General features: G+C 46.2%; 1 long non-coding RNA gene across 2 annotated transcripts; it reads right to left on the bottom strand.

Moving 5' to 3' along the window:
- Window positions 1-426: 426 nt before the first annotated feature.
- LOC119232535 (uncharacterized) lies at window positions 427-25,918 on the bottom strand. Of its 2 annotated transcripts, XR_005122140.2 has the most exons (4): window positions 25,450-25,918; window positions 4,883-5,008; window positions 1,583-1,659; window positions 427-757 (listed from the first exon to the last, which is right to left on the bottom strand). It is a non-coding gene; the product is annotated as an uncharacterized LOC119232535 (long non-coding RNA). The 2 variants fall into 2 exon arrangements; XR_008549680.1 differs by lacking the exon at window positions 4,883-5,008.
- Between the last annotated feature and the right edge of the window lie 317 nt (window positions 25,919-26,235).

Here is a 26,235-nt window from a genome sequence, read left to right as displayed (position 1 = left end):
CAGACTGACATTTGTAAGTGCATTTCCATGGAAAAAGAAGGCACTGCTTAATTGCATTAGAAGAATTGTATCACAACCCGTGGGAGAACATTGACATGCTCTGACAAGCATGAGGAAAACTTACTCCTCTCTGTGTCATGTCCATTTTCTTTGGGGTCATGGTCATTACTAACATGGAAATAATAAGCAAAGCAGAACTAGAGTTTGTTCCCCTAATGAAAACCAAGTTGGCCAGACATTCTTAGTAATTATCACAGCAACCACCCAGCATGCTGCTACCAAACCATCCTACTTCCTTACAGGCACAAAGATTATAATTTCATTCTGCACACTGCCCTTGTGATTTAAGGGTTCTTCAAAGGGAGAACTTAAGGTTGTAGAGAAAGAGCAAATAGAAATAAGACATAAGACAATACTTATTGCTGATTCAGTGTTGTTTGTTAACCAGAAAAATAGAATGCGGAATAAAATCCTTCAAAGACAGTCTTTCAAAGTACATATGACTCTGGGGAAAGTGTTTTAGGAAGGAAGTCGAAAATTATGGATGTTTCAAACAGGAAAATTGTATAAATGGACATTTCCTAAAAGAGGAGAGTGTGGTTGTGTTTCTTGAAATCTCAGAATCATATTTCTGTAGCAGGAATAATATTTTGCAAATATTATACTTCTAACTTTTTGGTTTCCTCTTAAATCACCTTCCCTGCAGTCTCCCACCTCCAAGGCTGAGGCACGAGGCTTCTGGCCCCAGGGATACCGCCTAGAACAAAGAAACCATTGATCAGTTTGAACCTCAAAGCTGACTTTCTTGACCTCTTAAGCAAGAAAATAGTCTTCAAAGCCAGGCATTGTTGAGAAGGAAAGGGATTTTCTAAATTCCTTTAGCTCCCATTAGTATATCAAGAGCCATACCTGGTGGAATAGATGCTAAAGATTTACCCCATGCCATCAGGATGGGCTGCAGAGGAGCGGAGAGCTGGCTGCTTTCAGCCCAAGGAGTTGGCCCGAGAAGGCCAGGGGGCTCCTTCCTGAGGGCTCCCCTCTGGTGATAGTCCTGGAATTGGGGGTGGAGGGCAGGTAGGGTGTGGTAGGTAGACTGAGGGAAGGCTGAAATCATCAGGAGACCAAGAACTCACTTCCAGTTATACTTCTCTGAGGCCTCTTGGGGGAGGCAACAAACCTCAAGAAGTCTGTGAATGGCCACTGCCCAGCACAATGCAAGGTAATGGCCCCCTTTTTCCTTTCCCCCTAAATAATCTGCAAGCCACTTTAATCACCCTGAAACTGCCTTGGGCTGGAGAAAGAGTTGTTACATACCGTGGCAAGATGTCTAAAGGATAATTCTCACAGTAGCCCTAGACAGGAATTGAATTTCTTATAAATAAAATACTTAAATTAGAAGAAGAACATTTAAATTGGAAGAGACTCATCTATTGTTAATTGGCAAGTAGGGGGTGACTGAGGAAGATCAGACCAGCTTTAGGATGTACAGAAACTATTTGATATTGCAAGTATCACTCACATCTGAGTGGAGTGAGAGTGAATTTGCCACCCTGCTACATCTTAATTCTTTGCCGCTCCTTACCATTCTATCCAGTGTACACATGTCATCTTCCTTCAAGTCAAAGCAAATTTGGTGTTTGGAAGTGTCCTCCGGGAAGCCTAGGGGCACAAGAAACTTTCTTTAATGTCCCAAAAAGGCAAGGGCAATTTGAAGTTTGCAAGCTATCCTCTGGAGAAGTCCTCAATGCTCACACCACTTGAATTAAAATAAAAGCTGCTGGAAAGACTTGCTGAGCCCCACTGTGCTCTGCTCACTATAAAAGTGGGGGTCAGCATTCCTTGGGGTGGGGGAGGAGAGCACGGCAACCTTTCCAGGAAGGAGGAGATATGGAATGAAAAATCACAAAAACCTACCTCCCTAAAAAAGTCTCAATTGAACTCATCACATGTTGAAGCAAAGTAGACAGACTCAGGTTTACACAGCAAAGAAAGACTAAGATTTGAAAGGAGAGGGAGCTAGCAATAGCCGATAAGAGGGCTCACCCATATCACCGCTGCTTCCTCCACCCCTGGACCCGTGCAGGGCATTGTTTACGTGGTGCAGGGCGTTGCTTGTGCGGTGCATCGCTTATTGCATGCACATATCTATGTGGCCCAGGCACAGACTGTGGACCCTCTTAGAGATGCCTGAGATCAAAGGTTAAGAGCAAAACTGAATCGGGTTTTGGTAGAAGGCTGTACATGTCGCCCATCCCCACGGTGCTTAGCTGTTATATGATTAGGCATTTATTCTTCTTGTCACAGACTGCTTTATCTAGGGACTTGCTGAGAAACTTCTGTCCTCTGCATCCGCTAATCCTCAGGGGTCTTCAGCAAAGTCTCTGAAAATCATGCCTAGAACTCAGAAAAGACTGACTTCTTACAAAACACACAGAGAATCAGAAAGTTTCATCTAAAAAAGGTTGGCTGTTATGAGCCCTGTGATGAAAGCGTCACCTGGTCTTTTTTTATTACTGAACATCAGTGTTCAACAGCACAGGAATATTGAGAATAATGGTTCACCAATATTCCATTCACATTTCACTAGTGTGCTACCAAACTCTAATCAATGTGTCAAGTTCATTTTTACTGAAAATGAACTGTTTAGGTGAAGTCTGTCAGGTGGAAAGAGCCAAGCCAGTCACATGAGAGTGTGGAACAGGGGCTACCTGCCTGTGAAGAAGCATAAGAGAGGAGGTGGAATAAGAAGCCAGTCCTGGGGTACACTGGTGTTTGCTGGAACATGGGAGAACTTTCCTCAGGATCATATGACAGTGTGATCTAGGTGGCTAACAATTCTATTCAGGGCAACTCAATGCCAAAGGACTGGCAAGTGAAATAACTGTGACTCTAAGTCCCAAGAGGAGTGCCCCCCAAAATACAGATTCAAAGAGCACAGATGATGGGCCTCCCTGGTGGCGCAGGGATTAAGACATAGCTCTATCAAGCTATCACCAGCCACTGCAGCATGAGTTCAATCCTTGGCCAGGGAGCTACCCACAGGGCACAGCAGGCCTCTCCTGTCTTGCCCGCTGCTCCCCTCAGCAGTGTATTTTATTAGATCCACCTATTCTGCTCCCCACTCTGTCTCTGGTAAATCCTCTCACCCCCCACACCTCTGACCTGCACCCCAGTTCTTGTATGCATAAACAATCTTTAAAAAAAAAAAGAGCACAGATGGCAAAAAGGAGAGAGAAGTGTTGGTCAAATAAAATAATTCATCAGCAAGGAAGCCATGCATTCCACACACCTCATTACCTCAGGCTGAGGTCATTAATGTGACAGTCAATTTATGTGTCAACTTGCCTGGGCCACAGGGTGCTTGGATTAAACATTGCTTTGGTTGTGCCTGTGAGAGTATTTCCAGGGCAGTTTAGCATTTGAATTCACGGACTCAGTAAAATAGATCACCCTTCCCAATATGGAGGATCCTCTCCCAATCTGTTGAGAGTCGGAATTGAATGAAATGTGGGGAAAGGAGAAATTTACCCTCCTTCCTGCTTGCTGCTTCAGCTGAGACACGGATCATCTCCTGCCCTTAGACTGGGATATACACCATGTGCGCCCCTCGTGCTCAGGACTTCCAAGCCAGACTGAAGGGGAGCGCACTGGCTGTCCAGGATTGTCAGCGTGCACATGACTGATCATAGGACTTGTCAGCCTTCCTAATGGTGTGAGCCAGTTCCTCATTATGAGTGTTCTCTAATATATACCTACCTAGTAGGATATCTACTTACTTCCCACCAGGTGGGTGGGAGAGAAGAAAGAGGAGAGAGAGTCAGAGGGAGATAAAGAGAGGGAAAGAGAGAGAAATCTCTTTAAATACTTATCCTATTGGTGCTGTTTCTCTGAAGAACCCTGACTGGTAAAATGCACCAACCCCCATCGTTATGCCCGAAAGGGTATCTGAAATCATTCAATTCAACTCATCCTGCTTCCGCATATACTCAATGTGTCCCCTGGACTGTGTGAAATAATTAGATGGAACCCTGTTTTCAGGGCAGTCCCATTTGAGATTTTATTGTATATAATCTGTCATAAAATCATAGATTCTCTGATTGGGAGAGACTGAAAAATTCACCACATCCAATTCCTGTAACAGAGAGCTCCAACCAAAACATTCCCACAGTTGGTCCTTTAACATATGCTACTCAAACTCTTCCAGTGAGCAGGAACTTGCTTCCTCCTAAGGCATCACATTCTGTCTTTGAAATTATGGTTATAAATTGCTCTGTGAGTCCTGGGAATTTCTTAGGCTCACCTTTGGATTAGTTACCTGTCATTAACTAACTTCTAACAGCAAATATTAGCTAATATTATATATACATAATATATAATATATGTATGTATGTACAATATATATGTATGTATACATAATAGTAATATATATATATATATATAAAACTATTCTGTACAAAATACCATAGGTGTCTATCCAGTGCACACACTGAAACACAGAATCAACTAGCACAGTGCTCCTCAAGGGAATAGGATTAATTAGGAGTTGATTGCACTATTGTGTTCACACACACATAAGCACACATATTACTCCAGTTCTTAAATTGTCATCAAAAATGGTTTATTTGTTCAACCATTGAAGCTCTTTTCTTTGGAAATTATTAACAGACCTAAAAGACTTTGTGATTTTTTTTTTTAAGTTCACCAATTTGCCTTAGGACAGAAAAAATATGAGTGCAATTTATCATTTTGCCAAAATAAGTACACCTTGATGAGGTGAGCACCCATCAACTGCTTAGGCCAGTTAATAATAGGAATGTCAGCACACACACCTCTCTCTCATGATCTGGGTATCAGTGGGCACAGTTGGTTTCTACAATCTCACCTCAGTGAATCATCTGTGTGAGTGTTCCCCGAGCTGGAGACTGTCTCTAGAGTTCTGCCGTGGAAGACATGATTGCAGAACTCACTGGCATTTTTTATTTTGATTGCATCATCCGCTACTTTTCCCCTAGTTTTATTGAGAAAAAACTGGAATACATCACTATATAAATTTAAGGCATACGGCATAATAGTTTCATTTAGATACATTGTGCAACGATTACCACAACAGGTTAATAACCATCATCTCATGTAGAATACAAAAAGAGGAAAATGGAAAAAATGTCCTCCTTATGATGGGAACTCTGATCTCTCTTAACAACTTTCCTATATACCCTAAAGCAGTGCTAGCTACAGTCATTATGCTGTGCATTATGCTTACTTATCTTCCAACTCGAAGTTTAAACTTTGACCACCCACCTTTGGTCCCCACTTTCCCCTGCTCGGCTTCTGGTTACTACAAGGAGAATCTCTTTGATTGGTTTGTTTTTTATGGATACCACATATTAGTGAGATCATACAGTATTTTCTTTCTCTGCCTGACCTGTTTCATTTAACATGATGTCTTCAAGCATCCATGTTGTTGCAATGATAAGATTTTCTCATTTTTTATGACTGAATAATATTCCATATTCTGCATATACCACAACTTCTTTATCCCTTCATCCACAAATGGATGCTTAGGTTGTATTTATGACTTGGCAATTGTAAGTGATGCTGGTATGAACATAGGAGTACAGATTTCTTTTTAAGTGTTTTCATTTCCTTTGGATATATTCCCAGAAGTGGAATTTTTCAATTTGCATAGACATTTTTAAAAGAACTTAAAAATTTAAAAGATTTTAGAATACTTTCCTTCTTACCATATTAGTGATAAGCACACTAATTTTAAGACATGCCATAGTGTTACTATCACATTTTGGTGTAGGCACTGATACACTTAATAAGCATACTAGCTTAATAAATATACCACCTTAATAAACATGCCATTTGGAAGAGATCCAAATTTCAGAAATGGTGAGGCACGTACATTAGAGTTGAGGAAAAGCAGTGTTTATTTTCTTGGGCATCAGAGAAATTAAATGAAAGGGATTTTTTCAAATGAACCACCATAGCAAAGAATGAGTCTGGGTTTGTTTGGTATGTATGCCCCATCCTCCAGGCTATCTTCCCAGTTCCCCTGTCATCAGGAACCCTGTGCTTTCGTCTCTGTTAGTATCTTCTCCTGGGCTCATTTACTTCTTTGGCTTTGATGTTCAGCAGTGGTGCTGAGTTTATTCCAGCTATCCGAAAAGCCAGCTCTAATCTAAAGGTGTCTAATTTGGGTTTCTTGAAGCTGCAAGGCTTGGTACGTCCTGAAAACCAGTTGCATCCAGGAGAGATGCAGCCCATGAATTATGGACACAAATAGTATTGGGGAAGATTGACCTTCACACAGGCAGATAAATAAGTGATAACAGCGAAACAAATGTGAACATGTAGATAAATAAATGATAATCTCAAGAAAACTTCTCCCTAAATCAGCAACCTGAAAACTTGGGAGTGCCTTCATTCTTCCATCAATGAGCTTCCCAAAATTCCTTCGTCGACCCATCATTTACCCCAGTCGATGGTCTAATGAAATTGAGATTACAACACCCCATTGCCAAGCTCCTTTGTGAGTGGGGGCATAGTTTGTGAAGTGTGGTGAACACACATTTTCTCTCTTCACGAAAAGCCATAGGTGGAGGCTGGTGGGGGAGAGAGTTTGGGGAGGGCTTTTCTTTTCCTTGGAATAAGCTTTGCAAGACATTTGCTTAAATCCTGAGAGGAAATTAAGAGCAGGTCAGAAGCTTTTCGGGTCACTATTTTTGCCAATTCATTGGCAGCCCCTTCCCCAGCTTTGTTCAGCTAATTAATCCCCCCAGACACTTGCATTCACCACATGCAAATTATCACAGAAGGGAGCTTTTTTTCTTTTCTTCTATTTTTTTTTTTTAAGCATACACTTGAATTATACTCTTCTGACATCAGCTTCCAGCCCCACTGAGGGGTTTCCAACAGCCTAATAACAAACAGATTAGAGGCCAGAGGAGCATGTATTCCTCGAGTCCCTCTCTGCGTCCAGCTGCGAGGCTGCTCAGAGATTACAGGCAGAGGCGAGGCCAGGCTGCAGTTCCAGCTCTGATGCTAAAATGGAAACTCGGTGTGAAGGCCTCGGGGGGATTCGAGAACACTAACTTCGTTGCCCATCAGAAATGGATAATATTCCCCGTTCTGTTCCTGCTGGTATCAGTTCCAAGTTGGAAAGCAGCCTCTTCTCCTAATTCAAGCTGGGGCCGGAGTGGAGCAAGCCTTCTCAGATATTATAAGCCAGTGTGAGCTCAAAAAAGAATTCACCGCTCAAGGCCAAATAGCTTCAAAGCTAATAATCCTCCAGAGTCGGTGTGAGAGTGCTACAACTGTCAATGTCAACTTACACCATGCCTGGTGAGAGCGAAACTTCAATAATGACATCATGGAGGAGAGGGCAGAGGGCAGCCGCTGCAGAGGGAAGTGCCGGGGCCCTTCAGATCTTTGAAACCTGCAAGGATTTATCTGGACTAACATGTCTCCATGTAGTCGTTGCAGTCTTAGGCTACTCTGATTAAGGATTTAACGCATTCAAAGGGTTTCGGCAGCAGTGAGATGACACGTTTTCGGAAGCTCTATTGGATTCCATTATCTTCTCCTCTCTTCTAAAGATGCACCCCCTCCCTGATGGGGGCCCCTCCTCACTGTCATGGCTTCTCCTAGGCCTCCTCTAACAAGAGGCTGGCCCAGTTTGGGGTCCACATGGGCTCCACCTCCCTCCCCTTTTGTTCATGCCTGGGTTTGATTGTCAAACAGGCCTGGCCGCACTTAGGCACTTGAGTGTCGGGATGCAGGCCCAGCAGACTTGAGTAAATTCCTCCAGGATTCCCCTGAGCCCAGCATAACTTCCTTAGGCAGCCCCGCAGTGGAAGGAACGCAGGTTCCTGTTAGAATACACCCAGAGATATATACAGTCACTGTCACAGTTCAAAAGAATAAACTTCATAGACTCCTAGGGGAGGGGAGAGAGGGGAAAGCAGAGCTCCAGGCAGGAGTGGAAGGTCAAGGAGGAATATTCCCACCCTCCCAACCCCACTCCCCAAGGCCCACGAGGACAAGGCAATTCAACTCTGCAGTTGGTCGCAGTCCATAGATGAAGCTAATGAGAGTTCTTGCCAGTGTGAGCCTATCTGCCAGGTTCCATGGAGACTGCAGGAAAGCACTTGCTAAAGAAGTCTCATTAGGAATGGAAAACTGCCCTAAAGATAGTGGCAGTTTGAGGAAGCTACGTCCCTAGGGGAAGGCATGCTTAGTGCACCCTTCTGGAGGGTGCAGTTCTGATTTGCATAATCCAGATAGTGAGGGCAGTGGCCAGGCATCTGGGTCCTTAGTGGAGGCCCTTCAGCACAGTGATGAGAACCGTCACTATCAAACAGAACTAGATGCCAGTCTTGGTCTGACTGTGTCCAGAGCCTCGCCTCTCTAAACCTCAGCCTGACCTGTTCTGAAAAATAGGGTTAATACCTCAGTCAGGGTTTTGTGAAGATGACATAAATTAATACAGGTAAATCATTTAGCAGTGTCTGACCCAGCACCCAGAATATGTCAATATATGCTGGTTTGTTGTCGTTGTTGTTGTTTTCATTATAATTCAAGTAACAGATTTTGCCTATCTCTGCTGGAATTTAAAAGAGGAGAACTTGAGAGAAGCATAAAAACACTTTGGAGGGAAGAAATAAAAGCTATAGACCAAATCATGCACAGCTTTCAGGATGGGTATCGTGCACACACATCCAGATTGAACAGTGCAAGTATGGTGGATGGGGTGTCTCTGGAATGCTGATGGTGTCTCACTGACCACCAAAAGCCTGGACATAATTTGGTCCTGACTTGAGGGTTTTTTCCCCTTTGTTTCAAACTTTTGTTTTATATCAACTTTACAGCAGACTACATATATTTTAGATCCACGGTTTGATGAGTCTGGCAAATATGTCCACACATAACCGCCAAGACATCAAGGTAATGAACATTACCCACACACCAGAAAGTTTCTTTTTACCCTTCCTAGTCCATACCCACAGTCCCAGGCAATCATTATTCTACTTTCTGTCACTATATATTACATTTGTCTGTTTTGGTCTTCAAATAAATGGAGTCAAACATGTATATTATTTTGTGTCTAGCTTCTTCTGCTCAGCATAACGTTTTCAAGATTCATTATTTTTTTGTACATATCGGGTATTTTTCAGTCTCTGAATCATATTGCAATGTATGGATGTACCATGTATTGTTTACCCATTCACCTATTAATTCATGTTTGGATTGTTTCCACTTGGGGGTTATTATAAAGAAAGTTGCTATAAACATTCACTTCATATGTTTTCATTTCTCCTGGGTAAATAAGTAGAGTACATTTATTTTAATTTTAAAGGAAACTGCCAAGCAGTTCTCCAAGGTGGTCATACCACACAACACCCCCACTTTCAATGTGGTTCCATATGTAGGCCAAGAGCAGGGTATCAAGGGACAGGGCTGTGGGAGGAGTCTGCCCTAGCTGGGAAGAATATCTTATCACTGACATTGTTTAGAATTGCTGATGCATAGTAATAATAAAAAGCAGATTGACTTTAATGGTTTTGTTATTGTTTTTAAATTCTCCACAGACCATGCACCCCCTTATTCCCTGCCCTGGCCAGACTTCTAGCACTGCCCAGACCTGGGTACACCATTACTTGCCAATGTTTGGTACGGTTAGTTTTTTCATCTTAGCTGACTTGGTGCCTTACTGTGGTTTGAATGTGCCTTTCCCTGATGGCTGAGCTTGAAATTATTGACCATTCACGCATCTTCTTTTGTGAGTGTCTGTTCAGACCTTTCACCAACTTTTAATTGGGCTATTTGTCTTCTTATTATTGTGCTGTAAGAAGTCCTTTGTCAGGTACATGTAGAGTGAATATTTTCTCCCAACACACTTTCCTTTCTAAATCAACATGTTAATCCTTGTCTTACGTGAAGGTCACTTCATAGACATTGGGTTTCTGCTCTCATACTGTCAGCCTACCATATACATTTCTATTGCAGATATGTAAAGTTGCAAAAGTCATGGTTTCCACAATGCCACTAAAGGAAGAAGGTGCTCTTTTTTCCTTCCTCTGGTGATTATTGTTGATGCCCATTGACAGAGGTTGGCTTACCTGATGAAGCTCTGTCTCTTGGGGTGCACGCTTCCAGGACACTTCTCACTCCTAGTCTATCCTGCCCCACCCCTTTCCATCTGAGTTTCTCTGGTGGACTTTACCAGTGTTTTGCTCCTAAAAGTTCCACCCTCACTCATAAAGGGCCTCATGCTGAGCTGAGTCTTCTTTAACACACATTTTTCACCAGTTTTCTGTGTTTACAACTCCCATCGCTGTCCACAGGTGTTTACCTGTCAGGTTCCTCAGACCCATCACAAAACCTGGAACCCAAGTTGGGCCATTTGAAGCCACTATCTCTTCCCCACAGAGTTATCAAGGTTGGGTTAGAATCCTCCCAAGGACTCAGATAACTCTGGTACCTTCTAACATGAGGCTGAGAGGAATCAGGATGCTGGTTTATAGAGAGACAGTTCCATAATTGGCATGATTGTCCAAAAAGCAAAGCAGGTAGGATCTGTGAAAAGTGGCCCACATGCCACAGCAAGATAATGTTAGTATCTCACTTGTGGGTAGATTGAGAGAATTCAAAGAGATGCTACATTAAAGGCCATCAGCATGGTTTTTGGCACCAAATAATTGCTCAATAACTGTAGATCAAAATCCCTTTTATCTGACACTACATGGACTGGTGTTGCTCAGTTAATGGACAAAGTTGGTTGAAAAGGGAAATCAGCGAAAATTATACTACACACTTTCAGCGTTTAACTTAAAACATGTAAGTGTGCATCCATTCACCATTCTTTGATGTGGGTCCAATGCTTTTCCTTTGAGTATGGGTCCAGGGATAGCTATGTCCAGCTGTCATTCCTGAGTAAACCACACCCAATAGTGCATCATCTACCATTTCTTTAAGGCAATGTGAGAACTTGTATTTGCCAAGTACTCTGAGTAAAGAATCATTCTTAACATGTTCATTTCCTCCCAGTCTTTAACCATAGTGTATCCATATCTGAGTCATCAACAATACTTTCTAACAAACCATCGACATTTGATCTCAGAGTATTTAACTTAGTTTGCATAGGAATGATGACTCCTTTTGTTTCCACTCATCAATTTATCATGTTTGGAAAAGATTTCATTAAATTACTTAACTGCAATGGGCTTTTAAATGACAAGCGAAGCAAGCATACACAGGTTTGGAAACAAAGACCACTGAGTCTTCAGAAGTAAGCGTTCACCATTCACCTAGTGGGAGCAGAAGCATACCCGGAGAAGCATATTGGGGGTGTGCTCTGGAGGAAGGAACATACTAGAAAGTAGCTGCAGCCAGGGTCATTCATGTGTGATGGGCATCAGTAAATATATTTTAAGGAGATGAAAAACAGCTGTTTTCTAGCAGATTGGTGAGGTAGCAGAAGCTAAGAGAATTCTGTATCTCAGGCCTGATGCCATTTGTTATCAAACTTTGTCCTAAACCTTTGGGATTACTTCCACACCTCTGCAAAAATCTAAGAATGAAGAGATTTGGAGAAGTAAAAGAGCTGGGCTCTAGCCCTGGCTCTGTTACACGCTCTGTGTCCTAGGCAACAACACTCACTCTCAATTCCTAGAAGGAAACTTTGATACTCCGGAAGCTGAGCGATTTGCACACATCATCCTGGAGGACTTAATGAGGTCATGTGAGAAATATTTTGCCCATGTTATGGCACATCTCCATCTGAGCAATTTCTCCTGTCATTTCACTGGGGTTGCCATAACCCAGATGCCAAAGGTCAGGCCACGCCACCTCTGGAGTCTTTAAAATTCCAGGCACCAGTCACAGAGAAGAGGAAAGGGCAAAGACATGCTTCTTCTGTCAGTTCCTTTCAGCATCTCAGAATCTCCTTCTCACCTTCCCCTGCCCTTTCCTGCTGCCAGGCCCTTGTTTAGCAGACGGAGCCCCGAACCCAGTCCCTGGGCTCTGCTTGGGCAACAGCTGCCACACGAGGCAACCCTATGCTGGGTCAGTACTCCTGCTCCCCACATGCAGAGTTAACTGCAGCTGGATCCTTGCCCATTCTCAACGTACCTCTTTTGGGGGAGTGAAGATACTATATAGAATGTGAAGAAGGAGCCCAGGTTAAAGTCTTCTAGTCACCAAGCACTTACAGTCTTCAGGGGTGCTTCCAAATAGCAAGGAGATTCTGAAAAGACTTTATTCTCAAAGTCTTGGGTAATTAGGGTAAGCAACACTGCTTCTAGAAAGACTTTCTAAGTTATTCAGAGCACAGGGTGCTTTCAAGGGTCCCACGGCTGTCTTTTGTTTCCAGTGCCTCTTACCAGCTCCCTGAAACAAGCGACACCACACCACGCTATCCTAGCCACCTGTCCCTGGGAACTCAAAAACTTCAGGAATGTTCATATCAGGTTGTATCAGCCTTTCACCCTGAGATCTGAGTATGTATAGTCTTTCTAGAAGCAGAGCTATTTTTTTCTTGAGCTAGGAAAGCATAGTTTGAGGATGGGAGAGAGAGAGAGGAGGCTGTGTTTGCAGGAGAAAAGACAGACACAGAAAGAGTTCCAAGAGAGGCCGCCCTGGGACAAGAAGGGAAGCCTAAAGGTTAGCCCAACACCTCTGTGGTGTTCTCTGGTACTAATAGCTCACAGATGCAGATGAGAACTCAACAGCCACCCTGCGTGTGGGTGTGTGATCCCACAAAAACCCTAAAATGATCTGCTATTTTGTTGTTGTTGTTCTTGCTTTTTTTTTTTTTTTTTTCAGGATGAACATATTGACGTTCTGAGAATTTTTTCCCCTATCTAAACCCAGCCCTAATTTTTCTCTCCCCATCTGTGTTCTTTTGGCAGAAACTGTACCAAAAGAATGAAGGAGTACAGGGTCATTCTGGGAAGGATGGGAAGCAGGCCAAGCTGGGAATTCTCTGTGGCCAAGGCACACTTCTGCTGAAAGGGCCTGACCACTGCCCACCTTCTGGAACATTCATGATAGAGGTTTTAGAGCCCTTGAGAGCACTGAGCTGCAGATCTGTTTCTCATGGGCTGCTTTCAGCCAGGTTTGCAGCAACTCCCCCTCAGGACTTTTGTGTCCTTTTGTTTCATTTTTGTAAGAGTTCAACCCCATCATCCACACTTCATGATCTGTGCGGGTGGGGGACTCCTTATTGGCTTTCGGATGCTGGAACTTCAACCCTAGTTGTCCCTAACACATCTGGAGGCCTAGGGGTAAATCTGGTGTGTTTACTTTTAACCACTGAATGTTTAGACAGGCCCCAAGAGTGTCCACTGTGACCTTCAGGCAGGTAAAAATGGTTCCTCCTTGATGTGGCCCTTCTGGAAGGAAATTATGTCCCAAGTGGCCACAGTCTCCCTGAGACCTAACTTACTCCACAAGGTCCTCCCTGTCAGGTGAAATGGAGACTGCTTCCCCAAGGCAGCTTGGAGAAGTGGGGAGGCCATGACCTGTGGAATCCAGTTCTGTTTGTCTGCGACCGTGAACAAGTCACTTCAGTTCTCTGAGCCCCATTTTAAATATATCTTGGAATTCATGGCAGATATAAATGAGGTCTGAGAACAGTTCCTGGCACAGATGCCAGAGGCCACAGCCACTCCTCTCTCCTGCTGTGGCCTCCATATCCTTGTCCATGGAGCATTCCCTGTGCCGATGTATGAGGTAGGGCAGAGCCCTGCAGGGAGGGCTGGGCTAAGAGGGTGTTTAGCAGAAGAGTCAGAGCTCTCTGTGTTCTGCTTCCTCGTGCTTCTCCGGGCTGCTCCCCAGAGTCCTCGGTGATGCAAGGGTAGCCCACAGAGCAGTTTTTTATGACTCTAAGTGATCAACAAAGCAGCCTGTGGCCTCCTGTCACTGCTGGAAAGGCCAGGCTGTTCTAATAGGAAGTGATGGCTGATCCCATTTAGTTGGAAATGTCCAGGAAGGCAGGATTTAAAGGAAGCTCACATTCCTACGGCTGTCCTCCTGGGAGCTCAGGCACAGGGGTGAGAAACGTGGACTGAAGTGCAGCAGGTCGTTGAGATTCACGGAAGAGGAGAGGTGGGGGTGGCCGGCACCAAGCATTCTACTGTTTTTTTAAGCCCTTTATTCAGACCAGGAAGAAGGAAAGAAGGAGGAATCTTTGGGAAGGATGAAAAATATTCTCCAGCTGCAGAAACAGAAGAGCAGACACACAAGTCTCAGGGCTGCTACTCTGGGGATGTGCACACAGGGACAGGGTGTTTGGCTCATCCTGAGTTTTGACAATTTGATGTCTGGGTTGTTGAAATGTTCCATAGTTTCATGAATAGTTTTGGGAGCACAAAAATTAGAGTGGTACCATCACTGGCTCAAGTTAACGATGGTCTTGCTCATTATTTCTCATGACCCATCAAGGCCCCGTGGGGCAGCTCAGAGATTTGGTGTCATTGTCCCAGAAGTTGATGACTCTGACCTGCTCCAGGATCCCTGGCCATCTGTCGAAGGAGATGTCTGCTAGTGCAGCACCCCAGAGCCCAACTTCCCTACAAGGCAGGAGCCAGGGCAACATTCTAGGCAAGACTCACACTCTTCACTTATGGCCCCTCCACGGGTTAACTGGTGGGAATCACTCTTTCTCCATTAATAAGCCCCTGGGGCCCAGCTCAGCAATTCTTATCCATTGACAAGTGGGGCCAGGTAGCCTTGGAGAAAAGGAAGGCCACTTCTATTGAGGCATGTACCATATTATATTAAAATCTCCTGGCCCTGCATCTGCCTGGAAGAAGGGGCAGGAGATTTTTCTGAGGTTTTTTTTTTTTATAAGGGCACTAATCCCATTCCTAACCTAATTACCTCCCAAAGTCTCCACCTCCTAATATCTTCACATTGGAGGTTAGGACATCAGCACATAAATGGGGGGAGAGACACATTCAGACCATTGCATTGGGCATCACAGATGCACTATTTGGTGGGTATTTGAGCACACAGAGTTGGGTGTCCTTTATTACAATGTACAGTCATGTGCAGAGATGAGCCCTAAGGGACATACATCATCTGAAAGAATAGACTCAGAAAGATCAAGTAACTTGCCCCAAGCCTCACCGTAAATTTGGAAGAAAGGTTATCCAGGTTCCTTACACCCAACTCAATGTTTCTGCATAACCTGCACCCCATAATCCTACATGAAATGAAAAGCTAACAGGGAAGGCGGGACAGCATGATGGCAAAGCCTGAGCTTGGAAGCCAGAGAATCTGGGTTAGAATTATTTGTTAGGTTCTTCAGGGCTCTCTGTGTAGGCTCATCCTGTAAATGGGCACAATGATGGGGAGGCTTCACTGAAAGGATACATTGAGAGAATTCAGGAGCGCTGAGATTCTTGAAGACTGGGTTTCTACATCTGTGAAATGGGAACAAGAAGAAGCCCCCTAAATTGTCCCTGTAGGAAAAAGTTTGTGGGAGAAGACACAGAAAACACCCAGCACAGTGTCGTGCAAGGGGTGGTCACTCAACAAACTTCTTACACATCAGACTGTCAATTAAAGAAAAAGCCACATCTTGCAGAAAATAAGGTTAAAGGCAGGTCTGAGAGAGAAGAGATGTCAGCGTCCCAAGGAGAAAGCTCTCCAGGAGATGAAGAATGACCTTGCAGAGGGGCTCACTGGGGAAGTGCTCAGGAGGTGAATGGCTGGCGTTTAGCTGAGCCAGGCATTCTCAGCCTTGTTACCTGGCCCACTCGGCCTGGGAAGAGTGCCCTGCGTGTGGGCTGCCAGCGCGCCGAGGCGCCTCGTAATTACTTAGCAGTTTACTAGCATCAGAGACACCCAGGGTGCACTTCAGCCATCAATTAGCTCCTGCTCATAGCCCCCCTGTGAGGCCTGGTGGTATCAGGACTCCCATTTTTCAGCCAAGGAAACTAAGGTGTAAACAGGTTAAGCAACCAGCCCAAGGTCACACCTCGAGTCAAGCGGTCACGAGGCGCGGAGGCCTCGTCCTTGCTGACTCCCCGGCCTGTCCTTAGCCCACTGGCCCATGCCGCTGCCCATAAAATCCGCCGTTTATATCTCGTCAGAAAGCCAGGTAGTCCACCCGGGACATTAGGAGCTCTACAGAAAGGCCATTCAGCTGATTTCCAAGGCACTGTAGGGTTTTTAAGGAAAAGTTTACTCCCTTGCTTTGAGAGGTCGACGGCTGGCAGTGTGACCTGAGTTAGCAGTTTCTTCTCCAGGCGAGCGGCTGGAGTTACTTGGGTACCACAGCTGGTTTAGGGGGTTGGGCCGGCTTACTGGGGGAGTCACGTATGCTGGCACCATCTGGGGAACACAGAGATCATTGAAGAGACACCGAAATGGTGAACTTAAAGTGCAGGCCTCATTCCAGCTCGGCTACATTTCCAGGACTTTCTGTTGGGTATCTGCTGTGAGGGAAAGAAGGACTATCTGCATTTGGAAGGCCTCATCAGTAAACTGGCAGGATGTGGTGGCGCAGGGGTCGCTTCCTGGTGCCTGATAATCCTACAGGTCACATGGAACCGCTCCTGGTAGCGCAGGTTTCCCCTGCTATCCAAAAGGTGAACGCTCCTCTTTGGTATGCTACTTTGAGGGAGTGTGGGAATGCTCTTACCATTAATTTATATGGACATTTTTTGAGCATTCCCAGACCCCAAAAATAACCTACCAAATCATATCAAAGAAAAATGTGCTACTTTCAGATAGCAGGGGGAGCCTGTACCTGGACCCAGCAGTTCACCTCCCCATTTGTCCATGATCCAGACCCCCCTCTCTCAAAGGCACTGGTCTGGCCCATGTCCTGTTCTTTCCAGGCCCCTTCTAAGTTACCTGCCAAATATTCTCAGTTCCTCCCTCTCCCTCAGCACCCCTTCCCTAAATCCAGTTGCTCACCTCCCTAAAATATCTCACAAATATTTCTGGAATTTCCACCCAAACAGCACCACCTGGGCTCAGTAAACCATTTTAATAGATCCTAACTGGATTCAGGTTGTACCCCACTCCACAAATCTTTCACCCCAACGCAATCAGAATGCCCCCCATAAATTTATTATTCTCCTTCTTAAAACCTTTCGTCCTTACTGCCCAGGGATGAAGCCCAAGTTCCTTTGCATGGCACTGAAGGCACCCCCTCCTTCTTCTCCCTACCTCATGTCCTCCCTCCAGCGATGTGGGTCCACTCACAGAACACAACTCACAGTCCCATTCTGGGCTGCAGTGCTCCTGGCAGGCTTGGGCCTTCTGCCCTCACCAGTGGGCTTACCCCAAGCTGTGACACCTGAGCCTCTGGGCTCCACTGGGTGGCTGCCCTCACATACTAATGTCCTCTGTGCTGCTGTGTCTACCCCCCCATAGGCATTGAAGTGTCTGCTGCTTGTGGGCTCTTCCCTGTTCCTCGAGACAACCACTGGGCTCTCTCCCCCACTGTGTCCAGCACACAGTGTCTTAAACATGGCCACATGGCACTTAGTAGTTGTTTATTAAACTTAAACCAGTTACATGATCCGATTCTAGCTACATTTTCAGCCCTTTAATTAGTACATAGAAAGAGCATAATGGATTCCAAATCCATTATCCACATCCCAAAAAATGAACCTGGGAACACAAACACGATAGACTCTAGCCAGCTCTAAATTGTCTGTTGAAATAGCAGACAACTCCTAAAACCTCTCTGGACTTGAATTTCCTATCTGATAAATCAAAGGGTTTGAACTAGATCAGTGATTCTCAAACTGTGCTGAGAAAACCAAAGGAGGGTCCTCAGGTTCTGTTTTGGGGCAAAAGAGGGCCCAAAAGATAAGAATCCACATACCCTAAGCAAGATTCTTCTCCAAACAGAAATCTTGCTACTAATGAAAATTAAAAAAACTACTTGACCTACGACAGGGCCGAATAGGGCATTTCAGATGGAGCCAGTGTGTGTCCCTCCAATCCCATGCTTGTGGCTCAAAGAGTAGATCACCTGGAATGTGAACAGGTGATGTTAATTCAGGCATTTCTCAATTCACGCGGTAGGATCTCATAGATGTGTCTCTCTTCCTGCGATCTTTAGAGTCTCCAGGGACCACAGGCTACTTTGGGCAGAAAATTTCAGGCTGTCAGTCGAATGTTTGGGGTGGTGAAACTGTCTAATTGAGAGCATGGGTAGGGTGAGCAGGGAGGAAGTGTCAGGGTGCTGTGGTGCAGAGAGGACTTCAGGCAGATGGCACTCCAGCTGCTGGCTTCACAGCTGCAGCCTTAAAGAGGACAGTCAGAAGGGGGCTTGGAAGACACCAGAACCACTCTGTTTGTCCAGAAACCAACCAGAGACCCTCGCCAGCAGTTCACAGGCAGGAGACCCTTTTCCAGGTGCAAATCGAGTCTGCTCAGGATGAAGTGCATGATGGGGGAGCAGCACAGCCTCTTGCTGGAAGGAAGGCCCATACTCTATCTCCTGGGCTTTAGCACAGTTTTCCTGCAGCCTCCTGCCCTGTCTGTGCCACATGTGGGTGCGACCACACCACCTCACACTCATTTCCCAGGTCTCGAAGGGCACAGACTGGGGATCAGACATATCTGGATTTAATGCCCAACTCTTGTCATTCTGCTTATTTTGAGACCCTTGTTAGGCAAGTGAATGACTTGGTGTCTCAGTTTTTAGCCCTGTTAAATGGGGATATGTTATTTAAACTGTGTGTGCTTCAGTTTTCTCAGATGAAAAAATAGAAATGACGCCTATTAATATGCAAGGGTTGCAAGGCTTGAGTTAGAAAATGCATGGAAAGAAAGCACTTAGGGCATGCCTGACTCCAATATGCTCATTTATTAGGGCAGTATTTTGGCTGTTCTATGCGGCTCTTTGCTCCTCACTGATGTTAGCCAGTGGCCTTGTCACTTACTCTTTTGTCCTATGCACCCCCAGTGTTCAGCCCAGAGTGGGGCTCTGGCACAGCTGTGTGTACTCTTCTCTCTTTCCCTGCAGCCCTGGTAGCCAGGTCTAGGGCATCCTCCCGTGTGCATGCATAGGTTTTCTGGAACAGTCCTCTCTGAGGCCTCCTTAGGGATCCTGGGATGGGAGCAGCACAGGACTGAGAACCAGACCTCAATCCAAACGTAATATCAAGGTTCAGCAGCCACCTGGCAGGAGCCAGATCACCTCCGGGGCAGTCAATAGTTAGAGCCAGATCTCCACAGCACCTAGAGCCTCTGCGTGTGAGAGACCCAAACACAGGACTCCATCCTGATGGTGGCACCCACAGGGCAGCCTCCAGAGGCTTCTCTGAGGGCCCAGCCTCCAGCCCCAGCACAAGCCCAAACCACTCCTCGGGGCGTGTGGGATGACACAGGACAATCAAGCCTTCATACACTCATCCCATCACACCAATCTGTTGTCAGTGAAAATTATAGAAGAGGACATAGCAACTTTTTTAAAGGTTTTCTCAAACCCCAGGATAGTGAAGCAAGTGGCAGGAGGGGGAAAGGATTGTGAGTTAGAAGGATACAATTGTGAGTTAGAGTTTTGGAAGGATATGATTGTGAGTTAGAGTTTTTCAGATTCTTTTAGGCACAAGGGATGCCATCTGGAAAATAAGCTTTCAATGAGCCATCCCTAACTCTTGAGGAAGTTTCTAGAGTTTGGGTCTCCAATTAATCAGCAAGGAGCTACCGTGGCTCACACTCAGCAGCCTCCAGACCGAGTGACGGGTCTGCTGTCTCTGAGGCACTGCCTTGGCAGGTGAGCAGACATGGCGTTCTTAATGATGGACGCTTTTGTCCATGGCAACTTTTGGACCACTTTGCCTTTTCTCAGTCACTAGGATTTAAAGTCTAACTCCTATTGTATCAAGGTGTGATATTGGGGGCTGAAGGTGGAGGTGGCAGACTAATAAAGAGTTTTGAAGCTGAAAAAGATCCTCTTAAGGAAGCACTGAGGTCTGACTACTTCCATGAAAATCCCCTCTCAAGTGAGAGTTGGGTGGGGTCCAAAGCAGAGAAGTCCAGCTTTGCAGGAGTCCATAAGGCAGAGGAAAAAAAAAAAGAAGGTGTGGCCTGGAGAGGTACTCCAGTACCATCTGCTGTCTCCACCCGGCCCTGGGGTGCCTGGCCTCTCAGGGCTCTCTGGCAGAACAAAGGAGGGGTAGCAGAACAGCAGATCTGCTAGCTATAGGGCAGAGAGGACTCCTGGTCATCACCCACGAGTCCAGCTCTGTCACCCACACACCCAGGGGTGCAGAGTCCCCACTGTCAGCTTTCCTGACCCCCCGTAGGACACACCTAGTCAACCCCCTGAGGATTCCCAGGCCTTTTCTGTGCCTCTTGGTTGCTTAGAGAAGGCATCAGGCCAGGTACATAGCCTCATTGCTGCACCCTGGCCTTCCTGATTTGTGACATCCCTGTGGGCAGCTTGGCTGACCAGTGCCTTCTGTGCCTGCAGGGCAGCACCCATAGACTGGGGAGGATGCTGCTGAGCAGACAGAGATGACAACGCTGAGCTGACCTTTTCCAGGCCCTCCTTGGAAATGCACCTGTCGTCCTCACTAAGCTTTTCCACGCGTCAGGTGACACACAAAGATCACGCAATGCAGAGCTGTCACCTTGACTTAACTTGCTCTGTCTGAAGTCCAAGGATGGGTTGGGAGCATAGACAGCTCGTGACAGGAGGTGCGTCCTGGTTAGGCCCTGGCGGGGACCATCCAGGAACCTTGGATGACAGCCTTGACCACTGCGTTGCACAGGCTAAGGCCACTCAGGAAAAGGAAGGCCACTTGATTTCTTGAACTGCTATATTAAAAAAGAAGAAAAAAACCAAAGCAGGCCTGCAAAAACTGCAGTGTTTTTGTGTGTACTTCTAAGATATTAACTCCTTCGACACGTACACAGCTATAATGCGGTATGATTATGTAATTTGCAATACAATCACAGCATTTGCTTTTTTAACTACCTATCAGTTGATAATCACTATGTTCAGTATACCTGGGAAGCATCTCTAACACAGTGTAATGAACATTTCTTCTAGTTCTGCCACTACGACTGTAACTGCATATATAGTTTTGCAGATAATAGCCAAGTCTTCTGCAACTGAGGCCTCTAGTGAGGGATAGGTGGGGGGTCGGGTGGGAAGGCTGACTGACGCAGAGAGGAGTTGGGGCACAATGACATGTGGGTCTTGTGGTCAGATGTGGTCAGAAGGACACAGGGCAGTGTCAGCTTCCCCATTTCCAATCCCTCAGAATTCCCTCCAACTCCACCTTGCCTCTGCTCAGCCAAACCTCCATTTGGCCACTCAGTGAGTTTTTAACAAATGCTAACCTGAATGTCGGTCTCAAGTGAAGTCGTCACTGTCCCCCATCACCACAGATGCAGCGAAGTAGGAGCTTGGAAGTTCTGATAATGCCCTCGAATCAACACAACCTTAGGTGCTTGAGGAGGCTGTGCCTCATGAACTGTGTTGCCAGAAGAGGGTGTAGAAGTGGGGCGTGTGGCCCCTGAGCTGAGCAGGAAACAGGCAGGGCCCTCGTGTCCCTTCTCCCTGTTGAAGGGGCTCTCCGCCAGCCCTGCTGGCCTCCTCTGGTCCATATGACTGCGAACACTCCTTAGTCTGATTCCATTGCCCACTGTCCCCAAGTCTGTATCCTGGCACTCACATCCTTTCTTCAACCAACCCCCCACATACTCAGACTTCTCTAACCTTTTCCCTCCTCGTTGCTCAAGGGGAAGCTCAGCTGTGCTGTGGACACTTGGCACCTCCTCATCAGTGCTGGTTCACCCACATGATTCTTACCATCAGGGATAGGTGTGGCCCAGTCCCCATTCTCAACTCCTTGCCACAACTACACCATCACCGTCTCTCCTCTCTTAAAAGATACCCAGCTTTGTGTCTCCTGTTATCAGCCGATTCCATTCACTCTCCATCCACCACCTGCCCTGCCTCTTTCTCCCATTCCATGAAAATTGGAGCTCCTGGTAGGTTGTCTACCATCATCCCAGTTGTGAGTGTTGGTTCTTTCAACACTCTTCCACTGCCTAGGCCTCTAAGTTCCCACACCACTCTCTGCACATAGCCTTGTTCTCTATCTGCCTTAGCCATCTACTCCAATGGGAACCCAGCAGACTCATGCCCCTCAACTCTACCCTTCCGTCATCCCAACTTCAAACACCCTCATCTCCAACTACAACTTACCCCCAGCTCCCTCCCACTACCACTCCTGTTAGTATGGAGTGGGGTTCCCCTTCCATTGAGCCTGCCCTTCCCTTAGCATCCACTTCCCCCTTCTGTTGTCACTTCTCTGGGAAGTCCAGTGTGGATCTCCTGGCCCATCATTTAATCTCTCCACTCCCCCTCCTCATTCCATTTCCCTGCTCTCCCTCTGTTGATTCACCTAAAATCCCCCAACCAACTTGACTTAAACTGGCTTATTTCTGCTCCATACAGATTCCCTGCCTGGACCGTCTCTCAAGTCATGGCCTTTAACTTGAGGTAGATAATCTTACTCTACTTCTCTGATCTGTTCTTATCCCCACTCTCCTGCATTATTATTTCAAACCCACTTTCTTCTCAAACTCCCAAAACTCCCTCCTGCCCCATCCCTACTATTAACCTTGTTCCCAGTTTCCCTGAGGAAATGTTATCTGTTCACCCATTGGCTGTAGGACAGTCATTTTCAAGCAGTCGTGACCTGCCACACAGTAAGAACAAATTGAGTACATATGAAGGAAACAAATTCAAGAACAATGAGTATCTCGACCCTACATACCATACTCTGGTGTTTTCTATTTCATTCTAATCTACGGAAAATTTTTTAAGCTGGTCTCAATACACTGCATTAATTTCACAACCAGCTAGTGGGTCATGACATCGTGGGTCTATTTGAAAAACAGATGCGTGATACAAAATCCCAACTTCTGTGGGATTTTTTTTTCACCTTTTCATTGATGTGTTCAAGATAGTGGAGACATGCCAAATTTTAAGAATGAGCCCAAAGACAGAGTGGGGAACATCTCTTGTCCCTGCACAGTCGTGATATGCACACAGAGCTGCCATCTGAAGCTTTGGGGTCACAAACAACAAGTGCCTTCAAGCTCCAGGTCTGCAGGGTCCCAGAGGAAATGAGATGGTTCTGAGTTTATTCACAAAGGGCCCTGCAGCTTGCCCTGGGCATCCAGAAAACAATGGCTGGGTTGCAGCAGGTGGGGTGGGAGGGAGGTGAACCCGGATGGGCAGACCTGTAGGCACATGGGGCCGCCAGTCCCACATACCCTGGGGCTAGTGAGGATATTATGCGCCTGCCTCCACCACTGCCCAGCTGTGTGATTTGGACAAGCTGCCTGCCCTCTCTGTGCCTTGGGTCTCTCAACTGGAAACAATAACAAACTATTACAGCATATTACATTAGGTTTGTGGTGAGCACGAAATGATACAATGCAGAAGAGTGGCTGCAACCACACCCGCCAATAGTTGCTATTACTAGGGTTAGTTATTCATGGGCATGCAGGCCTGTTATTGCCAAACCTCATTTTGTTAAGAGAAGCCCCAAATCTAAGATCTTAACATGCATTTTCTGACTTAAAAACGTCGCTGTTTTTTGTTAAGCACTGTACAGGTTAAGCAAAATGTGTCTGCTGCCGGATGGGCCCACATCTGCTCTGCTGCCTTGGGTTTCACGCAGGCCGCCCCCAGGCTGCAGGGAGCCCCTAACTCCGCCGCCTGCATCACCTCGGCTGCAGGAGAAAGGACTCCGGCCCTGTCGGGAAGGAGAGAGGTCGGGAAGAGAGTAAAAGGGAAAGCCCATGCATCTGGGTGGTGATTTCTCCTGCTCAAAAAGTTGATAGGCCAGCTCCAGTGATGTATTGAGTTCGTTTTTGCAGGTAATTGTTTAAATGTTATAGCGGCTTTAACATGTCGTCTGTTAAAACGTATTGGTGAGGCAGCCATTCCAAACTTGTAATGTGGGTAATATTTAGATGATTTACTAGGTGAGGTGCAGTTTCTGATTCAATCAGAGTTGCATTTGATTCAATAGGTGATGCATCTAGTCCGACTGGGAGTCCATCGAATCCAGAGGTGATGTGTTTGATTCACGGGCTGATGTACCTGATTTAGAAGGTGATGGATCTAGTCCACGCTGAAGGATTCCAATTCCCCCACGCTGGGTATTTGCTTCAGTGTGTGATGTATGAGTTTTAATAATAAGACACACTTTGGGGATGGTGAGGGCACCGGCTCCTCCTGCTGCCTGGCATGTCTGTGGCTGCAACCTGCTTTCTGCAGAGCTGGCCTTGGCCTGTAGGACTCAGGTACAAAGTGGGAGCAAAACTCAATTCACCAAAAATAACCTGAACCTCAATATGGCTTGTCAGTGTGATTACTCAGTCTCCGACCTGCTAATTAATTGTCCAGAGGTCCTCAGTCAGGTCATGGTGCAAAAAATCTTGTTCATTGCACTTGGGGGGCCTGCAGGGACATACCTGTCAATTGAGAGATACTCGTCCTACGTGTGCCCAAGTTCCTTGAGCCACACCTGACATTTCATGGCCCAGGGAGAACCTCTCCTGGATCAGGCACATAGCTTTTACCAACATTTGAGGGATTTAATTTTCATGTTTCAACTGGAAACGGGTTTCCTGAATGACTTTTGACCCCCCCCCCCAATATCCACATACAGTATGACCAGCAACTCCCTCCTGTACTCTGTCTTGTGCCCAGAATGCCCTTCTTCCTTTCCCTTCATGTGGCAGAAAGCTGAGCACCCCATCCAATGTCACTCGCTCCTGAAATCCCCCCACACTGAAGCTGCCTATCTCAGCTCACCTCCCAGACCACCACCTTCCCCACAGTTTTCTGAGACTTCTGGCCACATTGCCATCACAGAACATAAGTCGTCCTATGTCAGGGAGTTCTCTTCTTCACCCTACAGTCCCCAGCTCCTGCCTTGGTATCTGACATATAACCTTGGGGCAGGGAGTAGAGTGAGACTTTAATAATAATAATAATAATAATAATAGCTCACATTTATTGAACTCCAACAATGTTCTAAGTGTGAAGTCCTGATACATTATATATAGGTATTACCATTTTTTCTCTTTGATGGTGGTAGGAACCACCATTACCTCCATTTGTACGGATGGGGAAACTGAGGCTCAGTGAGGTTAAATGACTTTCTGAGGGTTACACATTAGATTCAAATCTAGGTTTCTCAGATACCAAGGCCAAGCTCTTAAATATCATATGATTATCTGCCCTCCTGGACCCAGACAGACTTCTCAGTCCTGGCCCAAGGCAGAGGAACAGTGACCCTAGAGATAGGATGTGCCCTCCAGGAGACTGAACCATGACACACAACAGATTGACCTGACTGGTAAGCTGAGGCATGAGAGGGTGTTAGAGAAAGGAAGAATTAAGGAAGACTTCCTGGAGGAGGCATTGGATCTTACCTTGGAGGAAGAAAAGAAGTGGGGTCATCAGCTATCTTATGTCCATACTCAGGTCTCCCTGGCCCAGCACTCTTGTCCTCAGTTTACCCCTAAGCCAGGGGCGTCAGTGAGGCCAAGTCTGTGACAACCATCCTCTTGGGTGACTCTTCCCCATAGGAGCTCTGTTTGGTCAAAAGCTGGACTGGGCAGATGCTCCAGACAGGAGCAGGCAGTGCTCTACCCACAGTGTTGCTCCTCTTCCAGCATTTAATTCACAACCTTCTCACTTGCTCCTGCCACTTTCTTGTGTCCCCAGGACCCTAGCTCCCCTTCAGGGATTATAAGAAGCTCCCATTAGGAGGTAGAGTTTTAGGAAGGTAGCCCAGCCATATTCAACCCGCCCCTTTCTAGATCTCCATCAGGATCAGATTGAGGAGAACGTCAAGGGGGTAAGGAGCTTAAGGCCTCCTGAATCTGCAACCCAGGTGGGGCCCAGGAATCTGCATTGTGATGGACCCTCCACTGAGGTTTGCATCTGTCATTATGTAGTCATCAGGTCGTTTGTGGGCCTGCTGGGCCAGGTCACGGGTATCATTCAGCCCTTCAGGTCTCCAACTCAGCACCTGAACCCTCTGCCTCTGGGTTTTTTATCCAAAATCTCAAGAAAGCAAATCTGACTGATGCAGGAGGCCAATGGATTAGCTTCTCTGGAAAGCAGGGACCCAGTGGTTAGGGGCTCAACACGCAGGTCCATGCAAGCCCAAGAGGTGAGGGGGATGTTATATGCACTCCTCTCACAAATGGACA

This window comes from Talpa occidentalis, unplaced genomic scaffold (assembly GCF_014898055.3).
Source record: "Talpa occidentalis isolate TD23 unplaced genomic scaffold, MPIMG_talOcc4v2.1 talOcc4.7, whole genome shotgun sequence".
NCBI classification, from domain to species: Eukaryota; Metazoa; Chordata; class Mammalia; order Eulipotyphla; family Talpidae; genus Talpa; species Talpa occidentalis.
This window is presented reverse-complemented; position numbering and strand designations above follow the sequence as displayed.